General features: G+C 28.7%; 1 pseudogene; it reads left to right on the top strand.

Moving 5' to 3' along the window:
• Positions 1–5,834: 5,834 nt before the first annotated feature.
• Positions 5,835–10,310, top strand: LOC140955768 (uncharacterized; annotated as a pseudogene).
• Positions 10,311–12,282: the final 1,972 nt, after the last annotated feature.

Raw genomic sequence — 12,282 nt, 5'->3', positions numbered from 1 at the left:
ATCCTACAATTATTTTGCAACTCTTTAGAACTTTTCAAAAGACTTATTCCGTTAGTAATTTTGTCTGTAATTGTCAATGGCAATATCCTATAATTGTTTTTCAACTTTTTGGAACTTTCTTAGGGACTTAGTCCATCATTAATTTAATATGTAATTATCGGTGGCAATGTTCTGTATTTTTTTTCAACACTTTGACCCTCAATAATTGCGGTGGAGCATTCATTATTATAAATAGTCCTATCTATTCTTTTTGGACAAAGACTTTTGCAAAGCCCTATCTGGGGTTTGTAAAGCTCCTTTTGGAACTATATGAGGGACTTAGTCTATTAGTATTTGTGTTGGTATTTTATATACCATTGGGAATTCCATCAATATAAAATAGTAACCTTTTCCCTAATATTTTTGTATTCTATATCTATACAACCTGTGAATACAATAAAATCACAACACAATAACACTATTTTTGTTCAATAACATAATAATAAAATTAAAGTAAAAAACATTTCAATTCTAATAATAATAGTTCATTGTAAAGCAACAACATATGTAAGAATTATATTAAAGTCAATTTCATTACACATTGATGTTTTACATTTAAAATTGGTTCAAGCTTCATCTTTAAATCTAAGTAGGTAAAGTTTTGTATAACTTGAAAAATCATTTATGAAGGTCACATAATATTTCTTACCTCCTCTAGTCATAATTTGTTTTAAATCTCCTAAGTATGTGTGTATTAAGCTAAGTAATTTAGTTTCTCTTTTATCAGAAGCATATGTTTTCTTAGTAATTTTAGATTCAACACATATTTCATATTTATTCATAGATGAAGAATTTAAGCAAAAAAATAAATCAAGAGAACTCATTTTCTTAAAATAAGATAAACTAACATGTTCTAATCTAGCATGCCATAGATCAATAGAGTCAAGCAAGTAAGCAGAAGAAGATGCATTTTCATTCATTATATTAGCAACATTGGGTATAAAAAGTCCATGGTTACAATATCATTTCCCCACAAATACATTGTTCTTAGTCATTACAATCTTATCATATTCAAATGACACTTTAATCCCAAATTTTCCCAACAAAGCCACAGAGACCAACTTTGCTCTTATATTAGGGACATGCAGCACCTCATTCAAAGCCAATGTTTTGCTCAAAATCAATTTCAAAAGGACTTTGTATTTTCCAAGAACATTTGCAGTTCTTGAGTCTCCAAGGTAGACCATTTTTTCTATCCTTAAAATGTGTATAAGTGGAGAAGAATTCTATATTTACATATATGTGCCTAGTAGCACTATAGTTTATCACCTAATTTTTCTTATTGATCACAATATTGGCTTGAGAAACAATTACAACAATGATGTCTTCTCCTTTAACCAAGTTGACCTTAGTTTTATGAGGATTGTGGTTTCTCTTTTTATTTTAGCATTGAGGTGCATGGTGGCCTAGTTTGTCACACACAAAATATTTTTGTTTTTTTTCTTAAAATTGTTTGTTTTGGGTTTGAACATATTGGTATTGTTACCATTGGACTTATTATTCTTCTTATTAAATTTATGCCCATACCTTTTTTTATGTGAGCTCCTTTTTACTAAGTTTGCTTTGGTGGTCATCTCTTTCTTTCTAGTAGCTTACAACTCCTTTCTATTTGTCTTCAATGATGATATGGGTGACAAGATCAATCAAAGAAAATTGTTTATGCTTATGCTTGAGTTATTGCTTGTAGTCGCTCCGTGAGTTGGGTAGTTTTTTGTCTGATATTCTAGCAACGAATCCCTTAGGAAGGTTGATATTTTCAGCTTTCTTATCCTATAGCAGCCTCTGGTATTTGTTAATTTAAGTTTTGATATCTTTGTTATCCACCATTTCTCATTGGTAAAATTTTTCAATGATAAATTTTTGTTTTCTCACATCTTCGACAGTATACTTTGTCACCATATTACTCCATATCTCCTTTACTTCCTTGTAGCTTGTTCTCATGTGTCCATGGTACAACATTTTCATTGGTCATGGGATCAGTATGAACCCATGCAATTTCATACATGTCAAGGACACCAAAGATCCTTTCTTGCCATCTTCTGAAGTTTTCTCCAGCAAAAACCTCAATATTTAAAATATTAGGGAATAGCTTAGCTAATGACATAATGGCAGCAGCAACAGAGTTGGTGACAAGAGAGATGGCAACAACTGAGTTCTCAAAAACAGCATTGTTCAGGGTGGCAGCATTGTCGAAAGTAGTATTCTCATCCATGTACTAAAATATCCTTAAGATTGTTGTAAAATTAAATACAATGAATAGAAACAAACTATAACTTGAGACGTGTACAAACACTATCCTTAAGGATATTTTCTCAACACAAGGCTATCCTTCAGGTTCTAACAAGTTCCTCTTTTAAAGCCGAGTTTTACAAAAATAGCAACCAAGATAGAAAGGAAATTTCAGCAAGCCTTGTAAACATAAAAAAAAAAACAAAAAAATAGGGAGCGGAAGAGGGACACTTTGTATTATATGGTACCAAATCTTAGCCCTTGATTCGACTTAAAAGGATCTCAATTGTCGATTCAAAGTGGCTATCATTGGCTGCTAGATTTATTACAAGAAAGGGCTGGCCAAGTTGGCTACTTCGAAGTGATGCCACAACCATTATGGTGTCAATCAGACATAAAGGATCACATTAGCGTGTAGTCAGGTGTCAAGTGATCGTTTGCATACATGTTTTGTCAAATATGGTGGAGGGATTAAGCATTAAATGCCTTGGGAATGAGGCCACAAGAGCAGCTTCTTTAGAGAAGAAGATAAACAGTTAACCCAAAACAGTGTAGTTTTAGTCAAGGTCATTTTAGTCATTCGATTTATGATTTATCTCAATTACACTCCTGATTCGCTATAAATTTTCAATTTTATTTAATTTTACCCCTAACAAACTTTAATTTCACCCCCAGATTTCAGTGCCTTTTTCAAAATGGTCCTTAGTCTTGGATTTCTTTAATTTAGCTCCTAATTGGCCATTAATCTTTCAAAACTCTTCAATTTCACCTTTGATTTCAACTAATTAGGTCCCTAAAGTTCGGCACCTTTTTTAAAATGGCATTTAGCTGTGATTTTCTTCAATTTAGCCTTTAATTGACCCCAAAACTTTGACTTTCTTGCAATTTTACCCATGATTTCAATCAATTGACATGGTAAAAATTAAATTTGGTCTTTTAATATTTTAATTTTCTCAATTAAGCTCAAATTAGGCTCCCAAACTTAATTCTTCTCCAATTAAACCCCTAATAAAATTAATTTGACTCATTTAAAGTATAATTAATTCGTTACACCTAATTAAACCTTCAATTGGACCCAAATTAATTCTTAAACATAATTAAAATTTAATTTGGCCCATGATTAAATCAAATTGGTCTATTAAAAATCTAATTATGTCATTAGACTTAATTTTTATGCAAATTCATCCAATAATCATGTAACTTCACCTTGAATTTGTATTGTCTCTCTAGTTTTTGGTAAAATATGATACAATTAGGCTCTTGATTCCATCCAAAATTATAACTTGATTTTTTCTACATATAAAATCCTCACAGCTTGCTTTTGCCAAAATTTTAGTCTTTATTTTATTTTTTGAATTTTATTTTGGAAAGAAAAAGGTGAATTTGGCTAATAACCCAAAAATGGGTTATGACATTTACATGGCTTATTTTTTTACCCCGAGGACATTGTGTAATTGTATTCTACAATTAAAAAATAAAAATACCAAAACACCTTTGTCCAACAATGTTAGTTTTTTTTATTATTATTCTAGGGGTATTTAAGTTATTTTACTATGCATTAAAAGACAAAACAACGAGAACTCCCCCAAACAAATCAGTAATTACAAATAAACCATGTAAAAAGACCAAAACACCCCTAAGTCAAAAGCAATCATTTTTTCTTGCCAATGACATAAACATCAATGCACTGTTATAGTGAATAGTAAAGTTCATCTATCGCTATAGAAAATATCTCATGTCTTTTAGTATATTTGTTATATTGTACAATAAAACATGTTTTCTAATATGTGTTGCCTTCTGAGAATAGTTGCCTTCAAAACAATTTAAAAAAAAAAACACTATTAAAACTAGCAGGGACAAAGCATCAAAGCCAAGGTCTAACTCCTCTAAATTGTGTTTATCTACATGGCCTTTGATTCGTAGAGACAATTAGTGACATCTCTACTAAGAAAGCTTAACTATGTGTTCAAAGTTACTATTTATTTTCATACATAAGCTTGCTTTTGAATGGTATGGGTGTCTTACACCTTCCCATGTTGTCATGGTCCATGAATTTTAGATTTTTTTTACTAGATTTGTTACCTTTACTTCGCCATGGGAAGACCAATTCTTTTCAATGCAAAAAATTGTTGTTGTAAAAAACAATCCAAGTCCCGAGTCATTGGTTCAAGTGGTAACCTAAACAACACGGGGAAAAAAAAAAGCAACAACAATAAATAAAATAAAAAAGAAAAAAAAAGGTGAAAAGCACATACCGAAATCTATTTGGATTATCAAACAAACTAATGTTAATCTAATTGAAGGCAAACCATAAAACATAACATAGCAAAACTAATAAAAAAACATAATCTTTTAAAAAAAGAAAAAAAAAAAACAACCAAGTAAACTCAAATGAACCTCTTAAACCTAGAGCAATCTTAAAAATTTGTAACTCGTTAAATCCTAGACCCGACTTTGAAAGATGAAAACGTGGAAAAATATTTTAAAAAAATAACTTGAAAAAGAACAAAAATAAAAACAAAAAGAATGAGGATAAATTTGAGAAAAAAAACCTAGGAAGAGAGAAATTTGAAAAAAAAAATAAACTATTTTAAAAATGATTCCAAAAAAATTAAAAACAAAATTAAAAGAATTAGGAAAAAATTTGAAACAAGAAAAAATCATAGGGGTGAAATTAAAAAAATATATATAATTTGATAGATTATTTATATATTAAAAAATAATAGTGGGTGAAATAAAATAAAATAAAAAAAAAAAAAAAAAAAACCTATATAGGACTAGCCGAATAGAATTAGACCATAAAAAAAAAGATAAAAAATAAGAAAATATCAGCTTAAAAGGGGAGGAAATAAAGCAAACTACGGCAAACCTCTCAAACTAGGTATAATCTCTAAAACCAACAATTTATTATTCTCTTTCAGTGTAATCAATCTCAATTGATCAAGAAGAAGCTATCTTTTTCATTCCACACTAATGGCTGTGAAACAGGTTATTTTATCGCTTTTTTTCTTTATAGTCGTATGTAAATAATAGTAATATGCAGAAAAGGCTTTTAGTTCAGTCCTGGACCTATACCCAAGGGTATAACTTTATTACTCTGTTTTGGTACCTCACGTGAACTATAATCTCTAAAACCTATAATTTATAAAATCTTAGACCTGAGCTCAATCAAGAAGTTTAACTCTAAAAAAGAATTAATTTATAAAATCTTAGACCTGAGCTCAATCAAGAAAAAAAAAACCAAATGAGGATGAAATTTGTCAAAAAAAATTAAAAAATAATCCAGAACAAAATAAATAGCAACTAAAAGAATGAAAACCAAATTTAAATGATAAGAAATTATACGGGGAATTAAATAACATTTGGAATTTGATAGAATATATATATATATATATATATATAGTAGGGGCTGAAATTGAAAATAATTTATAATTTGATAGATTATTCATAGATTAAAAAATGGTAGGGGGTAAAATTGGAAAAATTCTTGTAATTTCATAACTTATTCCAAAATTAAAAAAAAATAATGATCAAAATGATGAGGATCAAATGTGAAGGAAAAAGAAATGGCAGGGGCTGCTCTAAAATTTTGCATGGATGATGCAAATTTCAAGGCGAAGAGGAAGAAGATGAAGGAAAACAAAGAAATATTCTTTGGTGCCAAACCAGCGGTGCTTCGCCTACACGCGCCATATCACCAATTAAATGGTGTTGAAATCTTCCAAACATTGCACTATAATGTTTTTGGTAGTCGAACAGCTCTACATGTGCCGCTTAAATGGTGCAGGGGTCATTCACACGCTGGCACGCATGTTACACGCATCAAAAGATTTTTTTGTAATAATATTAAGTATATGATAATTACAATAACACCCCTGATAAACCTCAAAACCTACACTAAAGCAATAAAAAATTACCAAAACACCCTTATGAGAGAGTTTTAATTATTGTTTTTGTCTCTAAAAGCGTCAGTAATTGCACTATACCCAATAAAAGGAAAGTACCTAAATACCCTTGATCCTAAAGCATAAGAATTTTTTAATCATAAGCTATAGTAATGATTTTACTATGCATAAAAAAAAAATAACAAATCTAACCCCATATAATATGTTAAAGATAAATATATCATGGTAAAAATATATTATTGCCCCAATGCCCAAATTAATGTGTTTTTCTTGCAAAACCAATTTTGCACCTTCACTATTACAAAGAATAGCCATTTGTGTCTTAGAGCACAATTAAACCTCAAGAAAAATTAGTTTTTTGGATAAAAATGTGAGATTGTTGTTTTCTTTTCCTTGAGCAAAATTGAATCACATTGCCTTTTCTTTTGAAAAACTTGTTATCAAAATAAGGGAGGACTCTTTGTTTTTCAGAATCCTTACGAGGACCAGCCCTTTACCTTTGTTAAGTGTCATCAAATCCAAAGAATGATGTGCTTGGGAGACCACTTGAAGAAACAAAATGGGAACCGAATGAAGCAAATTTCTTGGCCAAGGCAAGAATAAAGGTGATTAAAGCAGCAATGTATATATTTATTTAATTATTTATTTATTTCCCTACAGAAAAAAAGAAAGTAAGAAAATAGGGAACGAATCTAAGTGGCATAATGGCCCCCTATAAACAGAGACAAAAAAGGAAATGATGGAGTTTGCCACCCCGTGCCCTATCTCTCACTTAATTAGGGCCCAAAAGTGAAAGTGATAAACATGTAAAGTATTATTTTAACAGTCTCTGTGGATTATGGATATTATATTTATCAATGGGACGTCGCATTGTGACATCATGGCCACATCATGGCCACGCAAGAATACCCCCCTCCAGCATTTACCGTCTTTACATGATACTTAGATATTGTATTTTTTAAACTAGAAAAATCTAATTAGACAGGCTATTTTAATATATTATTTTACATAAAAAAAAATCAAAGTATAGATAAAAAAATTTATCCATGCATTTAATAAAATAAATCGATAATCATCAATGTAAATAAATAAATAAATTATTAACAACAACTAAAACAGAAACTAGAAAAAATGAGAAAATAATATAAAACAAGATATTTAATCTTATAAAATAAAATATTTATTCGTTTATGTTAACCAGATTTTTTTATTAAAATTAATAAACAAATAACAGAAATAGAAACATATTTGAACTAAGTGAATAAAATAAAAGAAATGAAAATTATGCAAGGAAAGACATATCATAAATATTATTTCAAAATTATTTTTTTTTTTTTATAAAATAAAGCTCATAAACATAAAATAAAATAAAATAAAAGCATTCCAACATTAAATACAAAACCAATCTTTAAAAAAAAAACAAATAATGCATAATGATAAAATTGTAAAGGCAAATGAGAAGAGGGAAAAAAAGAAATCTCTAACCGTGCTAACTTTTAAAACTCGTTACACATGTTATTAGATCAAAAACATGACAGCTAAAGAAATCATAAAATCCAATCCGCAACAAATCAAACGTCAAATGATAAAACTGGAGAAAGAATCTATGACATCAAAAATTATAATTAAAAGAATGAGGGCATCAAAAATTTGAGAATCAAAATAAAAAATAAATTAGAGAGCATAAAAAAAGCTAACATTAAGAGGGCATCAATAATTTATTTTATATATCATTATCAAATATAATTTTATCTCCATTTCCTTTTTTTATCTTATCTTTTTTGTTTTTATTTTCTTTGTTTTTCCTATTTTGGAACAATAATCAAACACTATATAAGTATTGTGATCATGATAGGAATTATAAAATTAGATTAAAAAAAATCAGTCACTTTATTTTGTATATCATTATTAATACAATTTTATCTCCATTTTCTTTTTTATCTTATCTTTTTTTGTTTTAATTTTCTTTGTTTTTTTTTTCATTTTGGAACAATAATCCAACATTATATAAGTATTGTGATCATGATAGGAATTATAAAATTAGTTGTTGTTCAAATAACTACAAGATTTCATTTTATTTCGAGGAAATTGACTTAGTAATTATGTTTAAAAGGTTTTCTATTTAATATCCTTTACATGTCTGGTTAATCCATGACGTCCTTAATTTAGGATCAAGTTTATTATTAACTAAATATCATCCAAATTAATGATAAGTTTATTTTTTTAATATCAAATTACTTTATTATTTATTGAGATCTTAAAACACATGATACATTTCATAATCAATATCTTTTTATGTGTATTATATATTAACAAAACATATAAAGCATGTTGATTTTTCATTGCTTGGATCATTGTGCATGCAAGTAAAGTGCTTTTATTAGAGCATCTCCAATGGTAAATGCTATATTGAAGAGCCAAATGGAAAAAATAGCTTTTTGAATAGTGTAAATATAGTTTTTTTGATTATGTACATTCCAATGGTAAAAAAGCTATTTAGAAAAGTCATTTATATTTTAATATGTTTCATGTTAAATTAATTTTAATATAATTATATAACTAATTTAGATAGTTTATATATAATATAATTATGATGTTATTAATTATATAATTAATATGAGTAATTTATAAAAGTAATATAAAATTAATGAAGTAATATTTAAAAGATATAATTTAAAATTTATTTATATGAATATTTTTAATTTTAAAGTTTTATATGTTATTGTTAAAAATTTTAATTTTTTAAAAAGTAAATTCAATTCAAACTTTGAAAAAAATGACCGCCAACATTTTAAATTTTAAAATCTCAAATTTTGAAAAAATTACCGCCAACATTCTTCTATAAATATTATCATATATCTTAACATTTTTTTCTCATCATTTTCTTCTCTCCAATCTTTGTTATATTTCATTCAAATTCATCATGAATCATTCTAATTTTATTTTTTATGATGCTTTTGATTTTGATGATGACACTCCTGTGTTTGCTTTTCAAGTTGCTACTATTGTGGTTGCTGAAGAAGAATCGAATAATCAAGGGCGGAGAACAGGGTATCGTGGCTCTATTCCTAGTCACAGTATTGTCAATCGTAATAGAAAGGAAGGTGAGTTAAGGTTATATAATGATTATTTTGCAGAAAATCCTAAATTCACTGAAAGTCAATTTCGAAGAAGATTTAGGATGAGTCGTTGTCTTTTTTTTTTTTTCGGATCGCAGATGCAGTGGAAGCTCATAATCCATATTTCAAACAAAGGACAGATGCTCTTGGTATTCTTGGTTTATCTTGCCTTTAAAAGGTAACTGCAGCTCACAGAATACTTGCATATGGTATTCCTGCAGATCTTACTGATGAATATCTTCAAATTAGAGAAACCACTGCAATAAAAAGTCTTAAAGCTTTCATCAAAGCAATCGTAGAAGTTTTTGGGGATTGGTATCTAAGGGCACCAAACGAGGCTGATATTTGTCGATTATTATCAATTGGAGAGCAGCGCGGATTTCCAGAGATGTTAGGGAGCATTGACTGTATGCATTGGAAATGGGAGAAATGCCCAATTGCATGGCATGGGATGTATACTGGTCATTGTCGTGAACCAACTATAATTCTAAAGGTGGTTGCTTCACAAGATCTTTGGATATGGCATGCTTTTTTTGGAATGCCTGGATCATTAAATGATATTAATGTTCTTGATTGGTCACCCATCTTTGTTGCACTTGCTGAAAGTCATACTGCTCCTGTCAATTATACAATTAATGGGCATGAATATACAATGGGATACTATTTGGCAGATGGGATTTATCCTAATTGGTCAACCTTTGTTAAGACAATCCCAAGACCATTAAGAGCAAAGAGAAAATACTTTGCAAGCAAGCAAGAGTCTGCAATAAAAGATGTGGAGCGGGCATTTGGGGTGCTACAATCTCGTTTTGCAATTGAACGTGGACCTGTTCGATACTGGGATGAAGCAACGCTTGCATATATTATGAAAGATTGCATAATAATGCATAATATGATTATTGAGGATAAAGGAGCAATGAACCTTGGATTTGACTATGAACATGAAGTCAATTCCTTTATATCAGTGTCACATGGTGAAATACCAGAACTACATGATTTTCTTCAAACTCATAATTGAATTAGGGATAGAGCAAATAGCTCTCAACTACAAGAAGATTTGATTGAACATTTGTGGGAACAATATGGCAACGAGTAGAATCTTTAGATTTGAACTTCTTATGTTATCATAATTTTCAAGTTTTTTTATGTTTTTTTTTTTATTATGGTTGTTATCTTTTAAGTTAATTAATCCTACTTATTATTGTTAAGTGTTAGAGGAACTTCAAAAAAGTATTATGAATTAATATCAATTTCACAATAATATATTTAAAATAACCAATAATTTTCTACATATTTAATTAAAAATACATTACATTACATTACAACAAATCAATCAAAGTTAATTAAAAATTAAAACCCCTCTTTTGCATAATTTCTAACTTTCTATTTTGAAAATACACTGCAGAAATTGGATCCAAATTAGAAACATTCATTTTCATAATTTGTTCTTATTTCTCAATCCTTTCCAATTCTTGTTTGTCTTGACTTTGTTGAATCATCATGGCTTGTTGCTCTAACATGATTTTCCTGTCTTGTTTCTTCTGATCCTCAATTTCAACTAGAGTATCCCTAAATTGTTGTAAGAGATTTTTTACAGTTACCTCCCCAACTTTATCTTTTCCTTGTCTACGTTTAAGTCGTTCCTTTGCAGCCTTATGACCGATTGGTCTATCTTGATAAATAAATGGTTCACTATCTTCTTCTAAATTAACAGAATCATGGGTAGATGGAGTTGATGAAGCCGGACTTGCATTGATATGACCTTTTTGTTTCTTATTTGACCTCTGATGTTGACTAGCACGCTCAAATTGTCATTTGGGTTCTTTTCTTAAGATAACCCAACAATGTTCTAGTTGAAATTGTTTGGCAACGCAAGAAGCATACATTTGCCGAGCATCATTAATCTGGTAAAAAAATAAATTAATTAAATAATGTTAAAATATGTGTTAAATAATTTAACATAGAAATAAATATTAAAATTACCCTTGATTCTTCAGTCATTCCACTTTGCTGACGATTTTCAATTTGAGTAACAAATCCAACAAATTTACCAACTTCTCTATTTATTTATTGCCATCTACTTGAGATGCTTATTTGAGAACGATTGTTCAAGTTTCCTCCATTCTCTACAAAGTAAGCATGTATGCGAGCCCAAAACTGTTTTGTTTGTTGTTCAACTCATATAATTGGATCCTTACTTGTATTTAGCCATACAGAGACAAGTAAACAATCTTTCTCTGGTGAGAAATTTTTACTTCTTTGTGATTTTTTTTCCGAATGGACATTTAAATTCGAGTATGTTAAGTCATCAATTAATTGATTAGAATCACTTGGTTGAGAGAGAATATCTTCTGACTCACTCATAAGAAAGTTGGTAAAAGAGCTTGGAAAATTTGAATCCATCTACATTAAAAAAAAATAAACTCAACTTAAAACCTTATAATAGGGTGTAAAGGAAGCTCACACATTCGATGTTTAGCAATTTTATAGTTTTCATACATGTGAATTAATAATAAGAATTGCCTTCTACTTGTTCTAACATTAATCTAATCATACAATTAATCTAATCACTTGGTTTAGTTGCATTTTTAACAAGACAAAATATAATTGACCTCAAATTAAAATAGATAATCAAAAATAAATTTAAGATATGTCACTCCATGTTTTTACCAATATCAGCTACCATCATTACTTCCTTTCAATTTTGTCAAAGATAACAATATAAATAAAAATTATCTTCCTTAACCCAGATCAAAAACATAAAATAACAAAGAAATAAAAATCATTACAAATAGCAAATAAAAATCAAGAGATGCAAAAAAATAATAAAAATAGAAAAAGTCTTTAAGCAAACATACCTTATGATTTCAGCTAATTAATACAATCGATGTTATTAATTACCTGGAGAACAATTAATTCTTTTTTTCTAAATAAAAGTAAATGGTGAAATTTGCAAGTAAGTTTTTTTCTTTCTTTCTATTTTGCTTAAA

The sequence above is a fragment of the Populus alba genome, chromosome 7 (assembly GCF_005239225.2).
Source record: "Populus alba chromosome 7, ASM523922v2, whole genome shotgun sequence".
In the NCBI taxonomy this organism is placed as follows: Eukaryota; Viridiplantae; Streptophyta; class Magnoliopsida; order Malpighiales; family Salicaceae; genus Populus; species Populus alba.
Note: the sequence above shows the minus strand (reverse complement) of the source record. Positions and strands in the feature narration are given on the sequence as shown.